Below are 25,011 nucleotides of genomic sequence, written 5' to 3' on the forward strand. Positions count from 1 at the left end.
TTAAGCTTCTTGAGTGACATTCATTCAGAGAACTAAAGAGTATTCCCTGATATTCCTGAGTAGGCTTTGTAGATGGAGGATATCTTTGGAGAGTTACATAGTCATAGAACACTACAGCTCATAAACAGACCCTTCAGCACATCTAGTTCATGCATAGCAATTAATCTGCCAAATCCCATTGACCTCGCCTGGACCATTGCCCTCCACATTTAAATTTCTCTTAAATTTGAAACCAAACCTGAATCCACTTTTCCCACTGGTAGCTCATAACACTCTCTTTCCATTCTCTGAGTGAAGATATTCTCACTCATGATCCTCTTTAACAATTCAGCTTTCACCCTTAACCCTTGAGTTTTAGTTTCATCCAACCTCAGTGGAAAAAGCTTGTTTGCATTTATCTTATCTATATCCTTGATAATTTTGTATACCTCTAACAAATCTCCCCTAATTCTGCTACACTCCAAGAATAAAGTCCAAACCTATTCAACCTTTTCCTATAACTCAGTTCCTGAAGTCCTGGCAGCATCCTTGTCAATTTTCTCTGCACCCTTTCAATCTCATTGATATTGTCCCTGTATGTAGGTGACCAAAACTGCACATAATACTCCAAATTATGACTCACCAACATTTTATACAAGTTCATCGTACCATCCTAACTCATATACTCAATAATTTGATTTATGCCAGAAGCTGTTTATATATCCCTGTCTAATTGAGATGCAACTTTCAGCTACTTACAGTGTGAATCTGTATTCCCAGATCCCTCTGCTCTACTACACTCCTGTGCCTTATTGCTCATCATGTCAGTCCTACCCTGATTTGTCCTCCCAAAGTATAATGCATCAGAATGTTTGTATTAAATTCCATCTGGCATTTTTCATCCCATTTTTCCAGCGGGTCTAGATTCCACTGCAAGCTTTGATAGCCTTCCTTGTTGTCTACTATACCTCCAATTTTGGTATAATCTGCAAAATTACTGATCCAGTTCACTACGTTATCATCCAGGTTGTTGATATATTGTAGATGACTAACAACATCAGACCTAGCATCAATACCTGCGACACAGCACTTGACACAGGTCTCCAGTCAGTGAGACAAACGTCTACTCTCACTCTCTGCCTTCTCCCACAATGCCAATGTCTAATTCAATTACTACCTCATCCTGAATGCCAAATGACTCAGCCTTCCTGACCAACCCCTGCTCCCATGCAAGACCTTGTCAAAGATCTTGCTGAGATCAATGTAGACAACATCCACTATCTTGCATTCATCAACTTTCCTAGTAACTTTCTCGAAAAACTCCTGTAAGATGGGTTAGACACAACCTACCACACAAAAAGCCGTACTGACAAACCCTAATAAGTCCCCATCTATTAAAATACTTTTATGTCCAATTCCTTAGAATAACTTCCAATGTCAGGCCCACTGGCCTATAACTTCCTAGATTATTTTTAGATCCTTTCTTAAACAACAGAAAAAATTTAAATCTCTCTGCGAGAGCTTCTGCAATTTCCGCACTACAGGGTCCAACGGCATACCTTGTCAGGCCCTGGGGATTAACCTACCCTGATCTCCCTCAAGACAGCAAATACTTCCCCTCCTTAGCAATCTAATCTAATATTCAAGAGGACCAATTTTGTCTTTGGTATCCTTTTGCTTTTAATATAGCTATAGAAGCCCTCAGCATTGTCTTTCACTTTGTCTGCTAGATTAACTTCTTTTAGCCCTCCTGATTTCCTTCTTGTGTTCCATTGCATTTCTTATACTCCTCAAGTACTTTGTTTGTTCCTTCCTGCCTATATCTGTGATGCATGCACTTCCTTCTTTTTCTTAACCAGGACCCCAATATCTCCAAAAAACTAAGGTTCCCTAAACCTGATATATTTGCCTTTATTCTGAAAGGAACACACAAACTCTGTATTCTCAAAATTTCACTTTTGCAGGCCTCCCACTGACCAAGCACACTTTTGCCTGAAAACAACCTGTCTCAATCCATACTTGCCAGATCTTTTCTAATATTATCAAAATTGGCTTTTCTCCAAATAAGAAACTCAACCCGAGGACCAGACCTGTCCTCTATAATTATGTTAAAACTAATAGCATTATGATCACAACATGCAATGTGATCCCCTTCACAAACTTATGTCACCTGCCCTGTCTCATTCTCTAATTGGAGTTCTAGTATTACACACCCTGTCATTGGGATATCTATGTATTGATTCAGAAAACTTTCCTGAACACATTTGACAATCACTATGCCATCCAGCCCTTTTACACTCCGGAAGGCTCAATCAATATGTGGAAAGTTAAAATCACGCACTATTACAACTATATGTTTCTTGCAACAGTTTGCAAACTCTCTACAAATCCCTCTGACTATTAGGCAGTCTATAATAAAATCCCGTTACAACACAGGCAAACTGCTAGAAGAACTGAGCGGCTCAGAAAGCACCTAAGGAAATGAATAGGTAGTCAATGTTTTGGGCCAAGACCCATCAACTGTCTATTCATTTACATAGATGTTTCCTGAGTTCCTCCAACATTTTGTGTGCGCTGCTTTGGATTTTCAGAAGCTGCAGACTTTCTTATGTACATAATCTCCTTAACTTGGTTATCCCTTTCTTATTCCTTGGTTCCACCCATAAAGCCTCACTACAAAAGCTCTCCAAACTGTCCTGTCTAAGTACTACCACTTCCTCTGACTAGTAATGTTTCCTTTCCACCTTTAATGTCTAAGGCAATGGATCCCTGGAACACTGGTCTGCCAGTCCTCCTCCTCCTGCAACCAAATACAAATACTTTATTGTCACCAAACAATTGGTACTAGAGTGTACAATCATCACAGTGATTCTGCGCTTCCACATATTGTTGCTGCACTTCGCGCTCCCTGAAGTACAAATTGAAGTAAATATAATAAAAATTTAAATTATAAATCATAATTAGAAAACAGAAAAGGGGAAGTACGGTAGTGCAAGTCAGGTCCAGATTAATCTCACTAATAACTACAATGTCATAATTCCACGTGCAGATCCATGCCACAAGCTCACCAACTTCTCCCATAAGCTTCCTTGTATTGAAATATACACAACTCAGAACATCAGGCCCTCTATGCTTAACCTTTCAGTTCCTGACCTTGTAAGTAAGCTTAGCACCATCTTTTCCCACAAATACTCCATTATCTGTACTACCACTTTAGTTCCCACCCTCCTGCATCTATAGTTTAAAAACCCTCCAATGCAGCAATAGCAAACCTTCCTGCAAAGATATTAGTTCCCACCACGCCCCTCTTCCCAAGTTCAGATGAAGACTGAAGCTCTCCCTCCTGCATCTACTCTTTATCCATGTGCTAAGTTGTATTACCTTCCTATATCTGGCCTCACTACCACATAGTTCAGGTAGCAATTCTGAGATCACAACTTTGGAAATCCTGATGTTTAACTTGGCACTTAATGCCCTGAACTCACTTTGTGGGACCTCATCACCATTTCTAGCCATGTCATTGGCACTGAAGTGCATCACAGCCTATGGCCGGTCACCCTCCCTCTTAAGAATGCTGTGGACTCAATTCGAAATATCCCTGATTCTGGTACCCAGGAAGCAACATACTATCTACGAGTCTCATTCATCAACAGAACATCCTGGCTGTTCCCCTAAGCATTGAATAACCACTATCATTACAGCTCACTTCTTCTCACCACTTCCCTTCTGAGCCACAGAGACAGACTCAGTGCCAGAGACCTGACCACTGTGGCTTTCCTCTGCTAGGTCACTCCCCCCAACTGTATCAAAAGCAGTATAGCTATTATTAAGGGGAACGGCCACAGCGGTACTCTGCATTGGCTGCCTATTCCCTTACTCCCTCCTGACAGTCACCCAATTACCTGTGTCCTGCACTATGGGTGTAACTAACTCCAAATATCATCTGTCAATCAAGCCCTCAGCCTTGCAAATGATCCCAAGTCCATCCAGCTCCAGCTTTAATTACTTAACACAGTTTGTAATAAGCTGCAGCTGGTTGCACTTTTGCAAGTATAGTCATTAAAGATGCTGGCGGCCTCCCTGCCTTCTCACGACCTACAAGAGGAGCATTCCACTATCCTGTCTGGCATCCCTACTGCTCTAACTCTGCAATAGGAAATAAAGAAAGAAAGAAAACCTTAATGATAACATCTACCTACTCCTTCTCCTGACTAAAGCCTCTATGAGCCAAAGCCCAATCTAATGCTGACCCCCCTCACACAATGGCCAGTCCACTTAAGCCTAACTTTTTGTTATTGGACCTTGCCAAGTGCCTAATTCCAGCATCTTCTAGTGATGTGTTGCACATAGAATTTTCCAACTGCCCCCATTTGATTATTTTGAAATCTCTCTTTCTCTCACTCATAACACAGACTCCGGCATCTCCTAGTGATATGTGGTGTGCATTCAATCAATAGGTGATCACTCACTGCAAAGTTTCTGACCTCTGACTTGGTCAAGGTATTTATCTTATTGATCTTGATTTTCTTCAACGGTGATATGTCAGGGGTTGTTTTGATGGACATATGTGGAATATCAGAGATGAGATTAACTCCTGTTAGAGGCTGCATTGCCTGTGAATATTATTTACTCCTCAATCTGAAACTGCAGAATTGATGTTGTATGCAGTATAAGCTGCTTGGATGTCTAAAGATCTGAGACTGGAACTGAGTATGATAGAATCATTAGCAAACCTCTCTGTATCTGACTTTTTGATGTTTAGAAGTTCATTGAAGAAGCCTTCACTTTCCATATCATTTCTTTGTGGCCGTGGTCTGTACTTAATATGAAATCTATACTTAATAGGTATAAGCAGTGAACAACCATAGATCTTATACCCAAAGAGCTGAGTAAACCTTAATGGAACAAAAAAAAAAGCCTCTTGCACTAGCCCATGCTGCAGAGCTGAAAGAAAGTACCTAAAGATCCTCAAAAGATGTAGCTTTCTAGTTTGGAGCCCTGCTTTGCATTCTCCCCTTATCTCTTCCAACAGCTCACCCTCAATTGCACTGCCTCTGCTTACTAACCCATTTGATTATCCTGATTCTCAAGGGAAGTCCTAGCAACTTAGTTATGCCTGAAAGAAATGTATTTAGCTTTACTGGAAAATATACTTCAACAACAGTCAGAGTCAAGCATTCAACATTCACTTGTATAAACACAACAATAGCCAGAAGAAATAGTCCAACAAGTAACCTGCTCTTATGTCATGGAGTAATGGAGTATTACAGCACAGAAACAGGCCTTTCAGCCCTTTAAGTCCAAGTTCACTCTGGGAGTGTAAGAAAGGATGATAACTGTAGGGTTTGAAATTGCAGATCTAGCATCAAATAAGCAAAGCACATTGACTAGAAGCATAATTGAGTGGTAATTCAGATGATTTGGCTCATAATTCTTCAGTGGCTTTCCTTACCAAAGACGAATTCATGTGGAAGAAATATATTAAAACAATGCTATAAAGGCTCATGAGAGCCAATGTACCAACTGAAATGAAGTGGGGAAAAAATATAAATGCTGCCTAGATATGGCCTATAACTCTGCTGTCGACAGTCCCAAGCCCAGCTGCAAAAGGAGGACAGTTGGGCATTGGGCTAGCAACCCCATCCAATAAAAAAATCAAGAGCTACAGAGATTCTAACAGAAGCTCCAGAGACCTCATTCCTGGGAGAGGAAGGACCTTTGAAGATGGGCTACACCTGTGGTCAGCTTGAAAGACTGTCCCAGGATAAATGTGTCTGGCGAGCTGCTGTCAGTGACCTGTACCATATTTGTGTGATGGGCTTAAGTAAGTAGACATGGAGTAATGACATTGAATAAATCTTTAGACTAGCCCATTAAAACTAACAATATAGCTTAACACTGAGCAGAAGGAAATCATTTTAAAATGGCTGAACTTAAAGCCTTCAATAAATTACCTCTACCTTTGATAAAGATTTCAGCTCACATTGAACGTATCTAGTCTGTCAGAAATGCACATCATAATCTTGCAGTTACACCTCTTATCAAATTTTACCTTTATTCTCATTGGATTGATATGCACTAACCAATGACACTAAATTGGCATTATTGTGACATCTCACCTCTAAGGCAGAAGCATCAGTTTACTAATTTTGTTTCAACACTGAGAAAAAAGATCTTACAGAAAGCAAGACTTACAAGTAATACCATCCCACAACCCGTACATTCGAACATAGTGGAGAACATGAGATCCATGAATTTACCTGACAAATATTAGCTCACATGTAATACATTTCATTTCACATCCCACCCCCCCCCCCCCCACAACCATTCAGTTTATTTAATACCCTGTCTTCTCTACAGCTTATAACGAACTTGCTTCTCTTTTCTCCAGTTTTGACAAAGTCTTTGAACTAAAGGACTAACATTATTTATCTTTCCAAAACTGCTGCCTAACCTCTTGAGTGTTTACCAACATTTTATATTTTTACTTATGATATCTTGGACTGTTCAGAATCCTTTCTTTGTTGCTGTTGAACACTGCCCCTGATTAGGAAACCAGTAAGTAGAAAATCACGTCCATCATTCTGTGTCTTATCCTCCCCAAAGCACAGCTCTCGCTCTCTGCAGTGTTCACTGCCTATTATTTATAATAGCAGAAGCTAAAGGTACTAGCATGATATCAGTCATCGGGTAAGGTAAATGTATAAACAGGTTGGGAGTCTATATGTTGTACAGTGTACATCCTACAAGGCGCACAGTGGACTGACTCTGAAATAACAATGAAATAACTCTAAAAACAAAATACATTTTAGAGAACAGTCACCACTATGCTTGCATTAAGTGCAAGAAATATAAACAGTGGTTGGCACATTCACATTGATTATGAGTGGTGCAAGAGAGCTGGCACCAAATGGGACCAAACACAAAATAGACACATTGCAAAGTAAACATAATAAAGGATTCTGGTAGGAGGTAGCACCCCCCCCCCTTTACTTCCTAAATGAAGCCAATAAAGCTGTAACTTCTGATTTATTGACTTGGATATGTTTGTGTTCGTCATGTCTTCAAAGTAAACCCAGAAGTCTTACTTTGATAAATTGGGTGAGCTGCAAGACTTCAATTGAGATGACATTGAACAGATAAATGCTAACAGCTCCTTAAAATGCTGCACATATTTTCACACCAATTTCTTTTAGAAGAGGGAGGAATAAGGATCTAACTAATATTAACTTTAAAAATGCAAAAAGGGACATGAAAGGAGGAAGTAGTGTCTAATTCGTAAAAAGTGAAATAAATGCAGAAATTATAGTTTCAATAATATGCTAGCTGCGCCTTTTTGTTTAAGTTAACAAACAAAGGAAGTATGCAAATCAAATATGTCTGGATTGATATGGTTCCAAAATCTCTGTGGAATAGTTTAATAATGACCAAACTGTGTGAACTGAAGCAACATTACTATTCCGACCTGCATCACTGTCTCATAGTTGAGCATAGTTCTGCTTTCAGCACTTAGTCATGAACCATTCCGGCACTGTTATTTGACCACTGCATTCTTAGCTCCCCAACCATTGTTCTAATAATCACAAACACTGTCATTTATTCACTGCCTAATAATTTCAACCCGTCTGGGAAGTAGGAGAAAGTACATAATCCTTTTTAGATAAATAGGTTGCCATGTTTGACATACCAAATGTCTGACAACTAAATGGAAAGAAAAATTAAGCATACCCATGGTTTTTATTAGATTCTAACCAGAGAGAAGCACAATTTCCCATAGAAAGATTGTACATAATTTTATTTCACTTTTATTCACAGACAACCCTGGAAATGCTAATAATCGTTCCTTACCTCAAATTGCTCCTTTTCGAGCCACTCAGTACATTTAATGAAGGTCCCCCTACAGTGCTTCTGAGTTAAGAATTCTCAGTACTTAGACCCAGTGATAGCAAAGAATTAACTATATACTTCAGGATAGTACATGACCTTTCTTAGTTCATTAAGTACCTTAAGAATGTTACTAGCAAGTTCAGCATTTACTGTTTAAACTTAATTCCCCTGGGGAAATTAGGAGGGGATTTTTCCATGAATTCATGAAGCCTTCTGGTGAACATATTCCCACAATGTTCTCTGACAAGGAATTCCAGGATGTAAACTCAGCTATGATAAAGGAATTGGGGAATTACTTGCAAACCTAGATCACATGTGACTTGGAAGTAAACACGTAGATGATGGAGTTTCCAGATGTCTTTGACTTTTCTACCTCCTGTTCATTGGGGTCACAGGTTTGTCAGATGTCTTTAGATTATCCTAGCCAAGTAATGCATTGTGCTGATGGTATATACTGCACTAATGGAGTGCTGATGGTAGACGGAAGAGATATTTAGGGTGGATATAGTATTAACCAGTGGGCTGCTTTATCCTGGATGGGGGTTAAACTTCTTGAATGTTCTTGGAGGCCATCAGATTCCATCCACACTTTTATCAGTGGTAGAGAGACCAAAGGGTTTCAAGAGGATAGCCAGCCCTAGATCTGCTGGTGTAGTTATTCTGTGTATATGACTGATACAGCTGAGCCTGTGATAAATGGTAACCCACAGGATTTTGATAGTGTGGTCCCGAAGATGATGATACCATTGAACATTGAAGGATTTTGTCTGGCTTGTTGGAAATGATCAACATCTGGTACATTTACAGTCTGATTGCTATGTACCATTAATCAGTTGTCAGCACTGTTTTTGGCTTTATGATGGAAAGGTGGTTGTGAATGAGATAATTGGAGATAGTTGAGACTGTGACATTGACCAGACCTACTAGTGTGACGTCTTGGGGCTTGAGTGAATGACCTCCAACAAGTGCAATCATCTTTATTATGAGGTATGATATTCCCTATAGAAAGATTTCCCCTTGATGCTCACTGATTTCAGTTTTAGTGGGGCTGTTGATGTCATACTTTGGAATCAAAGGCAGTCACTCTCCCTTTACCTTGAGAATTAACTCTTTGGATCAATACTGTGATGTGTAAGACCCAAGTGTTACTGGCAAAACCCAAACTGGGCACAGATAAGTACATTGTTGGTGAATATATTTTGTTATATGGGCTTTTTGTTTGGAGCTGCCGGGGAAGAAATTACCACAGAGAAAGATTAAAAGAGTAAAGGACACACTTAACATGCCCTTAAAGAAATGCAATATCCCTGCTGACTCCTTAGAGATTCTGGCTGAGGACTAGTAAAAGAGGAGATCGAAAATTCAAAAATTATGTTCAGAACCTTATGGCCACACATTAGGAGTCCTAAGTGAGCCTGCACAAGCAAGAGAAACTACACTTCCTATCCCACCACTTGTGGAAGTATCATCAGCAAAATTCCCTCTAGTGTGTGCAGGTGCCACACATACATCTTTTGCTAGCAGCACACCAAGGAATTTAAACTGTGCACAAGAAGTTGTCACCCTCTGTCTCATTGGCATGTAAAGTATATTTCATGATCATACACAATCACATTTCCTTTTCCAGTTTCAGATGCAGATAGTGTTGACAATGTGGAGTTTGTGATGATTTGTCTGCAGATTTTAGAACTGGCTTATTTATACTGTCTTTATTGAAGAAATTATTGATTCACTATGTTAAATTCCAAACAATCAAAGGGAATGAAACACAAAAAACCTGCTAGTTCATTTAAAGTGGAATGGCATAATGAAACTGTAGAAACTGCTGCATTGAAATCTTATGAGGTCAAAAACGTGCAGCTATGAGAAATATTTATGGACAATACAGAAACTGGTGTTACCTGTGTGTATTGTCATGATGCAAAAGTTGCTGGAGAAATTGCAAGTGGGAAGGAGTGGAGTGATATTTGCAAACATGACTTTTTAAAAGTGTCATTTAGCAAGCAAATCACATATGGACAGTGTGCAGAACTTCCGGCGAGAAAGTCTTTCATTACCCACTACAGGCCTGCAATGTATGTTTTGTGAGAGTGCAGATGAACAAGAACATAAGTGATCAAACCCAGAGGAGATCAAAGTACTTATTGACAGCGTTTTGCCAGTTGTTAAAATGAATACCTCTATATAAAAATTCAGAACACATATATCGTTTATTTGGCAATAAAATTGCACAGCACAAGATTTTTGCACACCCTGATCATTACAATTTACAGGGAACATTAACACTTCAGAACTCCCCAAAAAACCTTGAGTGGGGATAATCCAACCTTAATCCTGACCAATTGCCTAGGAATAAAAAGAAGATATCCATGTTGATCACATTTCCATCAACTTATTGATGATTGAGTAGCTGAATAGGAACTAATTAGTCAGACTGAATAATATTCTTGTAATAATTCAGTAATGGCCCAATTCCTTTTGCCATAAGGAGAATCCAACACAAAGGAATTTTCATCTCAAAGTCAGGAAAATAATATATTTGAGTCAGTCTAGTTCAGGACCAGTGGTGCTTTATCCAGTCGACTTATTCGTAAGTTTAATAACATTTACTAATAAAATAAAGAGAATACAAGAATCACATAATTTAACAGTCAAGTTTCAGAGAATCTCCTCTCTAAAGCAATTCTATTATTTTCTTCCAACAGCAGTGGAGTGGAGTTTCCACTTCAGATGCACATTGAATTATATACCTGCTTGGAATTAAATTAGCCTTCAATTTTTCACAAAAAGTTATCTGGATAATTAGAAATGTAAAATCTTCCATAAAGCAGCATCATGAACAACACCACAGTTTGTATCAGCAAGCACCCCTTACTTGGCAGAATTTGATGATTTGAGCAGAAAAATAGGTTTAAGGGTAATAAAGCACCATTGGCACAAGAACAATCTTCTGAGATATTTTGATTCAAAGTTATTCAAAATGACTTAATAAAAATATAAGGAACCATTAAATAGTTTAATCTGTGTTCTCGTCAGTTTTTTGAGGAAATTAATTTTTATGGGCATGTAAAAAAGTGTCTGTTTAAATTTATTCATATAAGAAAACTCAACCCCTTATTAGTTATCATCCCAAACCAATGCACTTAGCTGTTTTGGGTTGGGGCATCACAATTTTGTGAATAGGCCTGACTGGAGTGCATTGAATCTTGAATCCTGAGTCTAAGTCTATTTACAAACCATAGCAGGAATTCTCCCCATGAAGAGCTTCCTGATAAAAGGCCCAAGTTTACGTTTTAATCCAGATTGCATTTTACATTGTTACATTCATTGTGTTTAACTTGAATTAATCATTCTTTTTAACTTAGCACTTGTCACTAATGAAGCCAGTCATAAGTGACCATTTAAAAACGGATTTCTAGCAAATCATCAGTCCAAATACAGGGTGATGAATGAACTATTAGGGACTAGGTTCATCAATGCAGGTTATAATCTGCAAAATAAAATCTCTGAAAAATAGAAATAAGAAAATAAGTTTAACTTGATATCATTATTCTAGAGCAGACCTCCCCAATGTTTATAAAGAGGTTCACTGTTTTAAGATTGGCGTTGCATGACATATACATTGTCAATACTGTGTGACTAATCATCATTGACTTAAAACAATGACTGTTTTTCTCTCCACATATGCTTCCAAGCCTGTTGAGTATGTCCAATATTAACTGTTTTGTCAATGGTGCCTTAATTGAAAGTAAATGAATTTGAGGCAAGAATCAACGCACTGTTTGGTTGGCACTATATTGTAGAGCACAGTTAAATCAAGTTCTCACACTGACTATACTCCGTGCTTATCAAAAATACACTGAGTAGAAGGTAACAGTAACACCATTGATTCCACTATTATCAACCTACATACGTCTCTATTATGTCCCTGTGACTACAGTGGAAAAACAGCAAGATTTCACTTCAGTTAGATGCGCTTTAAAAAAAAGTAAATCTTATTTTTTGATCTGCTGCTTAAATGCTTAAAAGTGTATCTCTGTTCTGAGAGTAACCACAGAACAACATATAAATTTGACAACAAAGATATAATGATTATTGTTCCTTTTTAAGAAAGATACACAGGCAGTCAGGCTGATAGAGATATTCAAAAAGCTAGAAAACTTACAAAAGAAAAATGTGTATTTGCCGTGCTATTTATTGTCAAGGCAATTATATTGATGCCATTAGGAGAAAAAGACAGAGGGTAGAGATTTGTCATATAACACAAGAGAAAACAAACCTGGTAAGCAATCATGTACAGAACAGTGAACATCTTGTGTCTGTGATAGAACAAAGCTTGCCTCTGTCAAGATTATCGATCCGTTCTTAGAGGTGCTCAAAGCCACATGGCAGCGATTGCCTCCCCCCACTGGGCGCTGATGGGAAAGAGAGAATGCAATATTGATCCAACCAAGTTCTTTGGAGATAATGCACCAATAATGTTGAATGGTTTGCAAACCTAAATGGAAAATGCAAACTTTCAGCATGGCAGTTGCACAAAGTGAAGGCTTTGCTTCCAACCATTATTAGCATTTTATCCTAAAATAATGTCTACACCAAAGACCTTTATCACCACAGGACTCCTGTTTTAAATTACACAACTGTGCACTCTTTTTATTCCTCCACAGCTGAACTGTTTCACAAATCAAAATGAGAATCATTACTCCCCCCTACCTGACAACGACATCAACAACAGAATTCTGGAGCATTGTTGAAGAACTCGAACTCTGAAGATGACAACATTCATAGCTATTACAATTTACAAAAAACTATCTGTGACTTCTCAGACCCCTAAAAGGGAGAAGAGGTGAGAACATCGAACTTCAATTTGTTAACATTGTTACTCCAAACATCAGCTACATTTGAGTTAGCGTGAAAAATTATTTTTTTATTTTGTTTATGTATAATTTATTTCATAATATCTAAAAGGGAGTATCGGATTCAAAGGTTCGAAGTACATTTATAATTGAAGTATGCATGCAGTATACAACTCTGAGATTCATCTTCCTTTTAATATCTGAAAGGGAGTATTCTGTTAAATGATTACCATTCTGATTACAGTTATTTCTCATGATTTAGACATGTCATAATTTGACTGATTCAAGTACCCTCTGGACTTGGTAATATTAAAGAAAGCATAAAATGATTTTGCACAAATGAAAACTGGAAATTGGTATTAGTGAACAAATGTTTAAACAATTTGTTCAATACTTCTATGTCCGCTACTGTGCATGAATTAATTCCTCTGCTAAAATATTGGACCTGAAAGCATTCAACTTTCACAGGTCATCTGAATTCATCACTTTTGGTTTAAAAAGACTAATTAGTCCTAGTTAGCTTGATTAAGTCTGTATTTCCTATAAGCATTAGTACAAGTGATGAACTTTCCTTACAGATTTAAGGAAGATACTGTCTTTCAATTTAAAGGTTGTATGGAAGCAAGATACTTCTACACTTGGGAGGCTTTGTGAGTCTTGTTGAAAATGAATTTAACCTAGAAAATGGAGAGAAAATAGGAACAGATGAGGAAAAAGAGAAGAGAAAAGGCCCAAACATATTTCCAGCACAGCAAACAAACGACACATCCATCTGTTAGCTTTCCTCTGCAGCCTGGTTCAATATACTCCTGAGGTGCATCAAGAACAATCTTCCTTCCAGTGCATTATGACTGAAAAACAGTGGTTACACCCATTACCTGCTAAAAGGTGCCTTGGCTCCTTTTCAATTTTGCAACGTTGCTTGCCATGTGCATATCCTCTTACCAAAGCCTCCAAATTTGGTGTGTCAGTGTCCGAGTTCATGGTTATACATTCACTATTGAACAACATGGTTCTCAATTTTGCCAGATAACATGGTTTTGTACCTCATTGAAGCATATTTTTATAAATTGATGAATTAGTATTCAAATAAGTATCCTGATGAATAAAAACATATTCTAAGATTAATTGAATAAATTAAAATAGAGAAGAACAGTACTATTAGATTTTCTCACTTTATTTCACTTTCTGCTTTTGATTCAGTATTCAAATCCTTATCAGTCCTTTCACAATATTTCAGCTGATTAAGAATTTACATAGTAGCTTGCCTTGGTCACTAAGGTTGCAAATGCTTGGGTTCTTTCACTGTCTGCTACCGCCTCACACTTGCAAACTCCTATTTAAATAAAATGAAATCTGGACATCTATCTACAACAAATGTTCAGTCACAAATTATAACACATTATCTGCCTTAATGCTAATTAATGCATGCCCAATACTTCATCAGAATTCTCAAGCCCAATCAATGAGTGAGTTGCAGTAAAAATCTATGCTGCTTCATACAAAAATAAAATCTCCCAACCTGTTATGTTTTGATTTGCACATCTGCTGTAATTGCCTGGCCTAGACAACCACTGTCCACTGCTGCCCAAACTCTAGTTATTCTGTTTCACTCCTGTTAAACATCTTTAAATTTCTCCTGCCGTCCAGTTGCTTCTTGATTAATTTCAAAGGGTTATTTACCATTTGGTACGCTCAGGTGGTGGCTTTTTTGAAAACTAACATACAAAGGAAATTTGAATGATTAAAATTCTTCTTTGTACATACCTTAATGAAATAAAATCTTAAAGGTTCCCTGGGTTAAGGTTGAGCTGATCTATATTCATAATACTATGTTTCCATCATATAAGGACCTACATGAGGTTAGTGACTTTGGCTATACAACTTGTTGTCGGAAGAATGTTTAAGAACCAATAAATGATAGAGTACCTGAAGTACAGGCAGATGAGTTCTCATCTCTATGGAACTGAATAAAAAGTCAATGTTTCAGGCCGAGACCATTCTTCAGTCTTGCTGAGTTCCTCCAGCATCTTGTGTGCGTTGCTTTGGATTTCCAGCGTCTACAGAATTTATTGTGCACATGAAGTATTATAGAAACATAGAAACATAGAAAATAGGTGTAGGAGTAGGCCATTTGGCCCTTTGAGCCTGCACCGCCATTCAGTATGATCATGGCTGATCATCCAACTCAGATCCCTGTACCTGCTTTCTCTCCATACCCCCTGATCCCTTTAGCCATAAGGGCCATATCTAACTTCCTCTTAAATATAGCCAATGAACCAGCCTCAACTGTTTCCTATAACAAAGAATTCCACAGATTCACCACTCTCTGTGTGAAGAAGTTTTTCCTCATTTCGGTCCTAAAAGGCTTCCCCTTTATCCTTAAACTGTGACCCCTCCTTCTGGATTTCCCCAACATCGGAAACAATCTTCCTGCATCTGGACTGCCCAATCCCTTTAGAATTTTATACGTTTCAATAAGATCCCCCCTCAATCTTCTAAATTCCAGTGAATATAACCCTAGTCGATCCAGTCTTTCATCATATGAAAGTCCTGCCATCCCAGGAATCAATCTGGTGAACCTTCTTTGTACTTCCTCTATGGCAAGAATGTCTTTCCTCAGATTAGGGGACCAAAACTGCACACAATATTCTAGGTGTGGTCTCACCAAGGCCTTGTACAACTGCAGTAGAACCTCCCTGCTCCTGTCCTCAAATCCTTTTGCTATGAATGCCGTTTTCACCGCCTGCTGTACCTGCATGCCCACCTTCAATGACTGGTGTACAAGGACACCCACATCTCATTGCATCTCCCCTTTTCCTAATCGGCCACCATTCAGATAATAATCTGTTTTCCTGTTCTTGCAACCAAAGTGGACAACCTCACATTTATCCACATTAAATTGCATCTGCCATGAATTTGCCCACTCACCTAACCTATCGAAGTCACCCTGCATCCTCTTAGCATCCTCCTCACAGCTAACACCGCCGCCCAGCTTCGTGTCATCCGCAAACTTGGAGATGCTGCATTTGATTCCCTCATCTAAATCATTAATATATATTGTAAACAACTGGGGTCCCAGCACTGAGCCTTGCGGTACCCCACTAGTCACTGCTATTCAACATTATATTCAACATAAATATTTGAACAATGGAAACTTGTAAATATGCTCCTTTCATAAGTGGATTGATGATATATTACTTATAATGGTACTTAAATATTACTCTTTTATTCCACATTGTATCTCAATAAATAAAACAATAAAGTGAAGGAATGGTACAGCAAAGAGTAAGAGAGCTGTTTCTATTTCTCATGTTAATTAGGAAACATGGGCAGATTCCTTTCTTCATCAGCTCATCAACCAAGAGTGGACAGTATCTTTATAAAATCAGAGTTAAATCTCATCTGAAGCAGAAAGGCCACGTAAAAGAAGCTCAGTATTTGCCAAAAATAGCTCCTTATGCTATTCATCCAATGTACCATCAACTCAATATATACTTATTCAACTGTATGACATTGTCAATCTTGCCATCTGGCTTGCAACATAATATAATAAGTTGATTCTTACACTTATAAAATGCCCTCCATTTTAATACAATCGATATCAAGTAGAAGATACCTACAGCAGGGGAATGATATACTCTTCTATATTTTCATCTGGTTAACAAAATTAAAAACTATACTCCCTTTATCTTTGGGAATGTTAGAAATCACATTGTGTTTTCTCACTACTCACTTCTCATGCTGCACATTTCTCTATATGGAGTTTTTTTTCCATTGGAAAGTTGATGTTGCTGGCAAGATTGATATTTAATGTCTATCCTTAAATTCTTCTCAAACTGAAAAGGAAGTTAAGAGTCACCTACTTTGGTAGGTATAGGATGGTATATCAGACAAAATGGGTAAAATGGGTGGATTTCCACCCAGATGAGTGAACAACGACAGTTTTATCAACAGCCTGTTTGGTTTCATGATTGTTAATTATCACAGACTGACTGTGTTCCAGATGTGCTTAACACTTGAATTTACTTGCTTTTGCTTCTTTATCTTCAAGCTTATGCTTCCAAATTACTGGATGCTGGAAACTATTCCAATAACTTCATTCCTTGGAGCGTAGAAGAATGAGGGGAGATTTGATAGAGGTTTATAAAATTATGAAGGGTACAGACAGAGTAAATGTGAGTAGGCTCTTTCCACTTAGATTAGGAGAGATAAACACGAGAAGACATGGCTTTAGAGTAAAAGGGGAGAGGTTTAGGGGGAACATTAGGGGGAACTTCCTCACTCAGAGAGTGGTGGGAGTGTGGAACGAGCTGCCATCTGACATGGTAAATGTGGGCTCACTCTTAAGTTTTAAGAATAAATTGGATAGATACATGAATGGGAGAGGTCTGGAGGGTTATGGACTGGGTGCAGGTCAATGGGACTAGCAGAATAAAGTTTTGGCACAAACTAGAAGGGCCAGATGGCCTATTTTCTGTACTGTAGTGTTCTATTGTTCCATGGTTCTAACTTAGTCACAGTATGACTGCACTCTATAACTTTGAAGGATAAGGACTTATTATCTCTTCCAAAAGCTATTACACATTTCATAGGTTTTCAGTGTTGAGGAAAGATCTTAATTACATTTCTATTCCTAGAAATCAATATTTATGGAATTGATCAGGAATGGTAAACCTGGCCCATTCTTTCATCCATGATTCAAGGGAATGTAAGTCCACAGTAGTCATTGATTGCTAATGGATGTGAAATGGCAGATCAGCCACAATGTGGACTGCTCTGCACTTCTCTACTCTTCTCGACTGATGGCTTAATTTCCTGGATTATTGGGGCAATAGCACTGTACTATACAATGCAAACTGTTTACCTTCAGTGTAAGGAACATATTTAGCATTCATATCAACAGTGGTATCCACCCATGCCAAACATATATTTATGTTTATGTTTAAAGTGGCTACTTTATAATGTATACCTGCTCCTTAATGCAGACATTCAATCAGCCAGTCATGTGGTAGAAATTCAATCCATCAAGGCATACAGAGATGGTCAAGAGATTCAGTTGTTGTTTCGGCCAAATATCAGAATGGGGAAGCAATTACTTTGATAATGGATGATTGCTGGTGCCAGATGGGGTAGTTTGAATATCTAAAAAGTTGTTTATCCCCTGGGATTTTCACACGCACACACTCTAGAATTTACAGAGGATGGTGCAAAACAATTTAAAAAAAAACATCCATTGAGCAGCAGTTCTGTGGGCATTTTGTCAATGAGAGAGGTCAGAGGAGAATGGCCAGACTGGTTAAAGTTGACCGGAAGGCAACAGTAGCTCAATAATCACGTTACAATAGTAGTGTGCAGAACAGCATCTCTGAATGTAAAACACATGGGCTACGGCAGCAGAAAACTACGAACATACACTCACTGGCCACTTTATTAGGTATAGAAAGTACCTAATAAAGTAGCCACTTATTGATAATTACATGCTTGGCACATATTTTGAAAACAGTACACATAATCAAGTATCTTCTAAATAGAAAATACAGTGTAATCCATTTAGATTCAGCCAATTTTTAGTACAATCATACCAGTGTAACTAAAATCCAATGGTAACAAAATTACAAAGCAGTATTATGGAAATCTTTACCCAGAAGTGCAGTGAAATGCAAGACAGTCTTATTTTGATGTTTGCATGTTGACTCACTTTATAATGCTGAAGAAATAGAGATAATACGCACTTATTTATTTATTGAGATAGAGCCCGGAATAGGCCATTCCAGTCTTACAAGTTGCGTCACCCAGTTATCCCCAGATTTAACCCTAGCCTAATAATGAGACAATTTAAAATGACCTATTAACCTATCAACCAGTACATCACTGGACAGTAGTGGGGGGAGGGGGGGTGGAAAACCAGAGTGCCTGGAAGAAACCCACAAACCCGCACAGAGTCCAGCTTGCTGGTACTGTTAAGCGTTGTGTTTACTACTACACTACTGTGCCACCCCAAATTTATCTGAGAATTTGTTAATTGTTTATTTCCCTATTCCATTGGACAGATACTAAGAAACAAATCTAGCATTTATCCAACAGTTTTTCCTTTTATTCTTTACAGCCAATACAATGATTGAATATTAATTTTTTTGGTGTAAAATGGGGAAAGCAGGTCAGCTAAAACGCACATAACAAGCTCGCAGAAATATCACAAATATAGTCAGCTAACCTGTTTAGAGATGTCAGATAACAGGATTGTGGTGGAGCCTTCCTCAGTTAGTCCTCTGAACAAGAGTGGACCAGGTGCAGTTTGTCAATTTGTTAACTTAATGGTCATTATAAAAAGCTAACTATGGTTTGAGTTGTATTTAATGCTTGAATTTAATTTTTCTTGCTGCCTCAGTTTCAAACCCATGTCTCCAAACCAATGATCTAGGTTATTGGATGCTGACAACCTCAATATAATTTAGATTTGTTAAAAGTGTATAAAAGGCGCCACTTCGGATAGTGCAGCATTGCTTCACCGCTTTAAAGCAGGAGGCTGGATTACTTGTTCAAAACCCTATATTGGGACTTAAACCTTCTGATAAAGATATCTTTGAATTATGCCATCTTTGAATTAAAGACAATACCTCTTTCAATAAGATTAAGCAAAGGAATCCTGAAACCATATTTAGTCATTCAGTTTCATTATAAACAACACTAAAGATGATGTAAACCTCAACGGTCGTGAACTTACATGGAACTATTCCCATCTTCTGCCATAACTTTAAATGACAGATCAGGAGAATACTCAAGGTGATGGCAAAATCATTTCATTTTTAGTGGTTACAATACTTCCCTCTGGGAATGAGGCAAGTCATTTTACTTACTTCCTGGTGAATATTTCTGTGGAAATTCAGGACATTTAGTTACATTTATGATTGAATTACTCAAAGCTACTCGTGGTCAATTACTCATTACCAATTTTGACTAGCCAGTATTCTTCTCCTAATTCTATCAAATAAAGTTGCAGTTCAAAGTTCCATTTTCCAAAAGATAATTAGATAAGAACAGCTACGAGATTTTCAACTACGTACAGAACAGCTGGGATTTTTACCAATAAAGTGTAATAAAAAATTTGAAGTGTCGACTGTTTATTCATTTCTGACCTGCTGAGTTCCTCCAGCAATTTGTGTGTATTTCTCTGGATTTCCAGCATCTGCAGAATCTCTTGTATATATAAAAGACAGTTGATGGGTTGGTACATCACTGCTACCAATTATCAGAAACCTTTTAGTGCACATATAATAGGCTATTTAAGATGAAATATATTCTTTTAAATCAGAATGACAGTCATGTACAATTTTAAGGAGATTATCTCTATTTTGACCTTCTCTGGTACTATTTGTTTATGATATCATTCATATTCTCAATGGCATAAAAATGTAGAAAGGAGACAAAAACATCTTGTACTTACCCAGGTTGTCTAATGAATTTTAATGTAATGGAAGGAGGTGAGCAACGTTAATGTTACATGGGTAGAAATGACCAAAAATGATCTCATCACATTAAAGCTCTAATGCATTAGTCTCAAAATTCACTGTTATTTTAACAGACTTATTTAAGATGAACAAAAGATATTGTTACAATGTTGTTACCAGCAGTGATTTTTCAAGCTTTCTTACTGTTCAAATGGAAAACAAAACTTCAGTTCCAACTGTAGTTTATAAAGGAAGGAACCTCTGTGACCACTGGAGAATATTTGATACTAAAGTGAGAGGCTGTTGCTAAGTGGATCTATTTCAGCCAATATGAAACAGGTGTTATTACAGTTTTTTGGTGAAATGTATGTTGTAACTCATTGTCTGAAGAATCAAGGAAATAATAAACCACTGTGTATAGCTGGGTCAGATTGTAACTATTTCCTATCTTGTCATCAAATATTAGAGTAAAATTAGAACAATCAAACGAGTTCCAGGCAAATCCTAGCCAAAAGCAAGTATTTGAAGAAGCATTACCTTCAGGCTTTTTTTTTTTTGCCTTTCACAATACAAGAGACTGGTCTTCCATAAGCAAGTATCTCCAACGTGAAAAGAAACATAAATTACTAAAGTGCTCAAAAGTTCTCATTCAATTCCAAACTGCCCAGTAAATGCCTGTGCAACCATATGGAAGGGACAAAAAAACCTTGATTCTGCTTTGGCTCCCCCATCCTATTATCACTATTACCCAATAATATAAGAAGAAGATTGCCACAGTCAGCCTACATTTATCAGTGAACACCTACTATTTGAGAAAAGCCTTCTGCTAATCTTATGTATATGCCACTGTTAGTGAGCTATCAAGGTAACCCTATTCATTAAGAATACCATCTAAGATACTGTCTGCAGATACATTAAACAGATGACCAGTACCTTGTTTAAGGTACCAAAATCTTCAATCTCCTTTTCTTCTGATTAGCCAATTTCACCAGATTGCTGGCTTCACAAAATTAGAGGTCGAAATTGAATCTTTTCCAATGACCTCTCAGAACATAGAAGCTGTCCTTCATCAATATGAGTTCTCAGTAAGGGTGAGTATCACATTATTTACTCTCTAGCAATGAAGAGTCCTGGATTTTTTCCTCATATTACTTCTTATACAGGCAAAGTCCTGGTGAGTTTGTGCTGCTTTTGCTCCAGAGCTTTTCCATAGTGCGGAGACCAAAACTGCAAATAGTACTTCAAGATGCTTATGCATACATGCTCTGATTGCAGCTTCTGTATTTTCTCTCATAAAACTTAGTTTATATTACACAGTAATTACCACTTCTAATTCAGGGGCTCAAAAAAACCCCAATGCCCATACCCTTCTGCTTTACAGTATCATTCAAGATTTCCTCCTTCAAAGTCCAATCAATTCTGTAACAATTTACCAGAACATTACAGGCTTTGAAAATCATTCTTTGAAGATAATTTTAACTATTTAAATTATCTAAAATGCCATTTACTTCAATAATGGGTTAAATCTTTGAAGGAATGCTGTCTACCTTGTCTTCTCACCAAGATGAAGTATCTAGGATTTCTAAGCAATGGATACAAAATGCTGGAGTAACTCAGCAGGCCAGGCAGCATCAATGGAAAAGAGTATACAGTTGATGTTTCAGGCCGAGACCCTTCATCAGGACTGGAAAATAAAGATGAAAAGTTCTGCTGAAGGGTCTCAGCCCAAAACATTGTCTATTTACTCTTTTCCATAGATCCTTCCTGGTCTGCTGAGCTTCTCCAGCATCTTGCATGTGTTGCTTGGATTTCCAGCTTCTGCAGATATGCTCAGCTTTTAAATAGGAACTCTACAAGGGAAGTAACAGTATTAACCTCTCATACTCTGCTGACTACGAGCACCTGCTTAGACAAATGTCACCTCAGCAAGATACCCTAAATATTTTAATGTGATATCATATATTGCTTTAAAAAATTATCCCTTGAAAGCATATTCGGGAACTTTAATGCTTCTTAGCAATTGTACTGAAAATTTGCATTGTGTCAGCACTAAAAGTAAGGATCGAAAGCTATTAATTCTTAATTGTGATAAGTTGTTTGGTAATTGGAATAAACTAGCCAGATCCAAGCCTCAGGTTTCTCATTAGTTTCACATCAATACCTGCACTAAAACTATGGGTCAGTAGCTGTATCTTCTTGTTACTCAAGTGAATTCATTAATCATCCTGTTCTAGGATGTCCACTAAAATAGCCAAGATTTCAAAGTTGAATGAAACCATATAGAACAGCTGTCACTGGGGTTTTTGTGAAAACTAAACGCATCAGGTCTCATTACAAAAGTGACCCAATGATTAAATCTATTGTTAATACCAGAAATACTACAGGTTTTTTTGGGATCCATGTAAAAGTAACATTTCACTGTCTCGGTCAGTGTGAAGAGTGCTAATTTGTTTCAGTGAGGTTATGTTATTTTCTTCTGGGACGTGTTACTTACAAACTGCATTTGTTTTATTGTGGACCAAATTTTCTACCCATTGATTAGAATTGAGTCTTCAATTTAATGGCTGCCAAACAACTGCTGTTGTCAGAGAATGAAACTTCAGCTTCAACATATAATCACACTATTAATAAATGCAACCACTTGACTGACAGCCTTGTGGGCATTACTTGTCATCTACTTTTTTACTTGATAGATGTTCATTATTACTGCATGTATTCATTGGCAATGGCAAATACCTAATATCAAAACAAAGATGTCAATTTGGATTATAGAATATCAAGCAGTACAAGTGATTCATATCCTTACCTGTCACTAGATATTATTTGACTTCAAAGTACAGTGAGTTTGCCATAAATGTCTGAAGCATCTTTAGGAGATACATTATTAAGAACAAATTACTCAACGCTCCTGAACAATGCTCTCAAAGATAGCAACAAGCATCAAAATGTTATAACAAAGCTACCTTTTTAAGATTTCTCTGATAAGCACCAGTATCTACAATGCTTAGATGACATGAGTTTGCCCAGCCACCAACCCTAGGGTCACTGTAGTGGGGAGCACCAATTAATATCATCTTTCTAATTACCAAATAGAAACAAAGACTGAGCCACTAGAATCAGAATCAGTATCAGGTTTAAGATTACTGGGATATATCGTGAGATTTGTTGACTTTTTGGCAGCAGTAAAATGCAATACATAATAATAGAGAAAAAATCTGTGATTGATATATATATATATTTAAATAAGTAGTGCAAAAGATGAAATTCTCTATAAGTGTATACCTCAGATAAATACTATGTGGAGATTTGTGACATATATGATTATATGATATATATGTACAATGTCTGAAATATATCTTATGGACATGTTTGTTTGATGATGAACTTCAATAAAAAAATAAATTACAAAAAAAAAGAAATTTTAAAAAAGTAAGGAGGTAGTGTTCATGGGCTCAATATCCATGTAATGAAACCCAATTTCCCTCGGGATCAATAAAGTACATCTGTCTGTCTGTCATTCAGAAATCAGATAGCAAAGGGGAAGAGACCGTTCCTGAATTGTTGCATGTGTGGCTTCAGGCTTCTCTACCTCCTTCCTGATGGTAGTAATGTGAACAAGGCTGGACCTGGATGTTGGAGGTCCTTAATGATGGACACCACCTTTTTGAGACATCGCTCCTTGAAGATACCTCGGACACTATGGAGGCTAGTGCCCATGATGGGGCTGACTAAGTTTACAACTCTCTGCAACTTACTTCGATCCTGCGCAGTAGTTCCCCCGTACCAGAGGGTGATGCAACCAGTTCAAATGCTCTCCACGGTACACCTGTAGAAATGTACAAGTGCTTTTGGTAACATATCAAATCTTCTCAAACTCCTAATAAAACAACTTATCAATGTTTATCGAGTACTAGCTAATCAACTGCTAATGATATGATTCCAAATACATTTCCTGTAGCTTCGCCCTTTCATGGAATGTTGCTCCCTGCTTGTTATGCCCAGACTATTGTTTTTAAGTATCTATAGAATTGTCACCCAATACAATACAGGATATTCTGATGTATTTAGCTTACTACTTGCTCTAATAGTATTCAGGATATGTTTCTTTCATTTTGTGAACATCTGTAAAGTAATTGCTCACAAAACAGAAAGAAAAATGAATTAGTCCAAATCTATGTCCCATTCAATACTAGATTCTAAAATAAAACTTGTAATGGTTTTGTATATGGTGTTTTGTAATTGTGCATTCAGTGTTTATCTCCAAAAGGAGAATCGTTCTCTAAAATGCTTTGATGTCTTTAATGTTTCCTAAACCAGAGCAAAAGTGAAAATAACTAGTGTCAGATTTTTCCAGTAGCAGACTCAATGTTGAAATGAAAGCCATGATATATGAAAATAGAGGTGAATACCCTGAGAATGTACCATGCAAATGCTATTGTTGTCCAGGTGAAGTCCAAGGGTCCATATGACAAATGCTAGCTCTGCCAAAGTTATGTGTGGGGAAATGTTGGAAACATTTTTTTCTGAATTAGCAATCTGGTGAAAAACAAAACAAAATCTTCTTAGGAAATGCAAATGGTAATTATTTTAACCTGAAGTTCAATGTACCTGTAACAGCTTTTCTTTTCTATATTTTTTCCCAAAGGAAACACCAATTATTTAAATGCAGATTATTGTTAAAAATCTGCAGAGAGCAACTTGATCCAACTGCAGATAAAGGAATATCTGATGCATTCCTTTCTATCCATCAATGAAAAAGGTACGTTGCAATGATTTGAAATGGGCAAAATCAACAATTCCATGTTTGCAGCAGAATTCTGCCCTGAAGTGATTGAATG

Source organism: Hypanus sabinus, chromosome 28, assembly GCF_030144855.1.
Source record: "Hypanus sabinus isolate sHypSab1 chromosome 28, sHypSab1.hap1, whole genome shotgun sequence".
Classification (NCBI taxonomy): domain Eukaryota; kingdom Metazoa; phylum Chordata; class Chondrichthyes; order Myliobatiformes; family Dasyatidae; genus Hypanus; species Hypanus sabinus.